Consider the following 4,873-nt stretch of genomic DNA (forward strand, 5'->3'; position numbering starts at 1 on the left):
GCAGAAATGCTCTCTCAAGGGGGAGGTGACAGGAGCTGGGAAAGTTAAACTCACAGATCTCAGATGAAAAATAGAGTGTGTGTTTAGAGGGAGTAAAATAAAGCAGGGAAAGAGAAGGTACATTACTACCTAAAAATGTGGTAGGATATGTTCCAGTGACCTGTGCTGGAAAGGTGTGACACTTGTTCAGCAGCACTCATCTGAGTAGGCGTAGCACAGTATGCATCAACTCACAATATGTGTCTGCTGTTTTGGCAAGCCAAGATAACACTTTCCCTTCAGGGAAGCATACAGCTCAGCCCGTGTTAACGGTACCTGCAGGGGGTTAAAAAACCCCCAAAGCATACAGATTTGTGCTTTGGTCTATTCAAATTATTTTTGGAGAGGGAGAATTTTTTAGAAACTGAGGTGGTGGGTTTTTTTTTTTTGGTTTTTTTTTTTTTTTGGGTTTTTTTTTTTTTTTTTTGTTTTTTTTTTTTTTTTTTTTTTTTTTTTTTTTTTTTTTTTTTTGACTGAAACCAAATTCAGATCCTTTCTTTTCAGTCTCTTCTTTTCAGTCTTGGGCTTTCTGAATTAAATGCTGCAATATTAGCTGCCTGCAGTTCTTGTGATTGGACTCCATGGGTGGCCCGAGTAATTTTCAGACAACAGAGCTGGTTCTTTTCTTACTCACACCACTGTAACTCGTTGGCTTCAGTGAAGTTACTCTTGATTCACAGTGTTGTGAAAGGAGAGCTGTGCTTTCTCTTTCATATGGTCTTTAATCTCCGTGATATTTTTGCTTACATGGATAATTGATTTTCTGGGAATATATCCTGCTGTTGACAGGTAGACCTAGGAAATTCCTAAGACAGAAAAAAATGTAAGCATTTTTTAGGTCACTGAATTCAATCCACTGCTTCTACAACACCATGTTATATAATTTCTTTCATAAACTGCTCAAGTTTTAAACATTCATTAAGATCTATTCTTACTACAGTGGGTAAAATCAGAGAGAGAGGTTAGTTACATCCTGTGTAAATTTAAAACCCCAAGTGAAATAATCTCCAAATGCTCTAAAAGTATTTTTTCTTTCTCACCTATGTCTCGCTTTTCAGTACAGCAACCATGATAAAGGCTTCATTCTTGGCAGAAGGAGGCTCAGCCCTGGGAAAGCACAATTCTGAAATTGCAGGCATACTTTGGAAAGGTTACTGTGTATTTTTCTTTCATGGTCACATCCCTCTTGCAGATTTTAGTGGGAGCAGTCATCTGACAGCAAATTTTTACCATACTTGAAGTGCCACTCTGAAAGTAATTCCAGAAGGAGAAGGGTACGGAACAGGTGTGTACAACTCATCTGAGGATAGATTACTGCAGACTTTGATTACTTATCTTGGACAGCCTTCCAATTACTACCCTCTTGTAACAAATACCATCCATTTTATCCAAATTTGCTCTTTATTTATGGAATTAATGGGTCTAATTGACATGAAGTTGAAAAACATCAATATAATCAAGAAGTTTTATTGTAATTAAAGGACAGATAAAAAGCACAGCCCTATTTTTCTCTTACATAGTACAAATAAGATGATTCAGCAGAAGCCAACAGAATTATGCTGCTATCTGCACATGCTCCTGTGATACCGCTCTACCTTTGCTATGCATATGTGTTGATATGGAATATTCCGTTATTTTTTGCCCTGTGTTGCTAAATCTCTGTTCTGCAGCTCACCTTAGCAAGCCCATTGCTGGTACTTCCATTCTGGTCTGAAGCTTGATTTCAGAAGTTGCAGCTGTTATCGAGGAAAGTTCTTGGCAGGTGCCATTTAGCAGGGGCAGTTTTAGTTTGCAGCAGCTGGAAGGTGGTGCCTGCACATCACAAGGAAGGGAGCAGGAGGTGCATTAGTTGTGAAAGCCAGATTGTGGTCACTGCACAGCAGCCAGTTGGCTGTGATACTGCTCTGCTGGCTCTTTATCCCATCCTTTGGCTACTCTATTTCTGATGCAGAAAAAGGTGCACTAGTTGCATCATGCAGGTACAGTAAGCCTCATACTTTTAGGACTTGCTGTAAATGCTCAAAGTAATCGTGTGGTCTGATCATGCAACACTTTGTAGGAGTGGTAGAGCACTCCCTTAGTTTTATTGGCATTACACTGCCTATAGAATATGGGCCTATGGCGTTTGTTCTGAGGTCTCTGGGATTGCTGGACATGGGACATTCAAAGTTGAGACTGCCGCACGTATGCAAGAACATGATGAGACTATTAGATACCAAGAATCCTAGACATGCACAGTTCTCAAAATCTCCCTGGAAAACAATTCTGGTTGGAAAAGAGAACAGACAACCAACGTAAGGCAACCTGGATATGGTAGCCATATCTAACCACGTCTACAGATCTCCCTTCTACTTCAATGCCTTCATGCTTCCCCATAGCTAGTTCTTTTTTATTTGCAATTTTTTTTGGTCAAAAGTGTGAGAAGTACCCTGCAGTTGCCAGTCAGGAATCCTCAGTGCATCACCATTCTCAGCTTTACAGTTGGAAGCTCTCAACTCAGCACATGTTACGGGGCTGTTGAAAGAGGCCGTTGCCTCTGGTCACGATCTGTTGCGTGCTCAACAACGTGCTGATCTCAGGCCAAGGAGAGAGCAGCGAGGCAGGACAAACTCGTTTCTTTCACCCACGCAGCACACTGGGCCGAAGGAATTCTTTGGTAGGCTGTGTGCTACACAGGCCTGATACAGAGGGTTGGGGAGAGTCTGGTTTGTCTTCTAGATGCTTCCTAACCTCTAAGTGCATAATAGTGATGGGCTGTTTTGAGGCTTAGAGCCATGATAAGTGGTCTTTGGCAGAGTCACCAGTTCATTTAAGACATTACCGCTCTCAAGTGTATATTAATCTGCTGTTATGTATTACCACACTCTTATGGTGGAGACTCCAGGTCACAGGCTGGCATTTTAAAAGAATACCTACTCTTATTGTTGTACTCTCCTAGAATGATCATGACCTCAGGCAGTTGAGAGAAATCACATCTTAAAACACAGCAGCTAAATCTGCCAGAGCTCATTTTTCAGAGCTTTTGGCCTTTGCTTCTTAACCATGAGAGGAAAGAGTCCTTGTCAGTGCCTGCAGGCCTGAGGACAACCATTCATGCCTTTACTGCCATTGCAGGTCCTCTGTCACCCCAGCAGTCCACAGCTTGTCCATATGGACTACTAGGGTCACAGCTGTTACAACTTAAAAGATCAAGGAGTTTGTATGAAGAAACTTCAAAGTCACTGATACTGTATTAAGCAAAAAGTGAGGGCTGTTCTTTGGAAGATGAATTGATGAAGAAAAAAAAAATCCCTTGAAATTTTTATGGTTTATGTTGTCTTGAAAGTGGTTTATGATCCTGCCACAGAGTTGTTAGAATTTAGTGGCTGTTCTGATTCACTAAAAATTGCGGATGTAGTAGAAAATAGGTTGAAATATTCATTTATATCAGGAATGATATGACATCAGAGTAAAACATGAGGTTTAAAACTTAATTTCACTAAGAAATTAGGTGATTATGTTGATATTGTGTTGGTATGGTATTGCTGTCTTTATCTATCTGTTTTTGAAATGGAAGGAGATTGAAAGCAGGAATGGGATCCCCTTCACTAGTCTGAGGACATCTCATAAAATTTTGTTAACAAAAATCAGTTCAAAAGCTGGCCAGTTCATGAGACACAAGTCCACAGGAAACCAAACTTCAGTAATTCCAATGTTTACACAAACACCTGGTAGTTGGCTCATGCCGAGCAATGGATTACGCCAAGCTGGCTGGAAACAGTTAGAGATGCTGGCGGTGTGCCCTGCCCACCTCCCACAGGTTCCCACTTCTGCAGCAGGAATGGCTCGGTGCCTCATTAATCAGCACCTGGGTTTCTGCGTTTTGCAGTTCAGGACATTAAGGCAAGCCAACATCAGTTTCTGTTCAGGCTTAAGCCAGAGCATTCCTGCTGTGGGAGATGTTTTGCAAGAGTGATCAGTGTATACAGTGGGGTAGATGACTTGTCAGCTGCAGCTTAAACTATAGGGCAAGATATATCTTAATACCTTCGTCATTATTTTGTTAGAGGAGAATTTTTAATTTATAGATCAGTAATCATTAATGGAAATGTAAAGTTCTGGTTTAGGATGCAGACGATAGCAGAAGAATGCCAAGAGGAACAGTCACGACCATTATATTTTCTAGTTGGCGAAAGACTATGTCTATCTAGCACACTTAATTTTGTCAGCATAAGTTTGGTTGTGTTTTTCAACACGACAGTTCAAAAATGTAAAATAAAATAAAAATTTGTTATAAATCACGGCATTGAATTTAGCAAATAGCAAGTATCGGCAATACCTGTTCTCTCTTACGATGGGTGTGTTCCCCACGACTGTGCTGTTCAGTGTGTATATGGAGTGTACAAGGAGTACGTAAATGGATTCCTGGGGCACGAACGGTCACATCAGCATTTCTCCCGTGACATATTTCAGACAATCGGGCTGTGTAAGTGAAAAGACACAGCGCTAAAACGTTGGAAGGTGAGGTGCTATGCTTGACTGGCCTTTATCCTGTCCCGGCGCACACACCGCGCACATTCAGCAGCGCTCAGAGCCCCGCGGTGACAGCTCGCAGGGGCGGCGATGGCAGCCGGGCTGGCCGGCGGGGCCCGCTGCCCGCGGTCCCGGCCGTGCGCTGTCACCGCGGCCGCGCTGGGCCGCGCTGAGGGGCTGCGGGACGGTCCCGGGCCATTTCCGTGGGCTACCGAGCCCCGCTCTGCGCGGCCCTTCGCGGGGGCGGCTGCGGGGAGGGGGCGGCGGCCTCCAGCGCGGGGCGGGCGGGAGGGAGGGTCCGGGGAAGCCGCGGCCCCTCCGA

General features: G+C 43.3%; 1 long non-coding RNA gene across 1 annotated transcript; it reads right to left on the reverse strand.

Annotated features, from left to right (window-relative positions):
* Positions 1-615: 615 nt before the first annotated feature.
* Positions 616-4,622, reverse strand: LOC120756748 (uncharacterized). Its single transcript, XR_005702235.1, has 4 exons — positions 4,358-4,622; positions 1,715-1,851; positions 1,080-1,146; positions 616-845 (listed from the first exon to the last, which is right to left on the reverse strand). It is a non-coding gene; the product is annotated as an uncharacterized LOC120756748 (long non-coding RNA).
* Between the last annotated feature and the right edge of the window lie 251 nt (positions 4,623-4,873).

This window comes from Hirundo rustica, chromosome 9, assembly GCF_015227805.2.
Source record: "Hirundo rustica isolate bHirRus1 chromosome 9, bHirRus1.pri.v3, whole genome shotgun sequence".
NCBI classification, from domain to species: domain Eukaryota; kingdom Metazoa; phylum Chordata; class Aves; order Passeriformes; family Hirundinidae; genus Hirundo; species Hirundo rustica.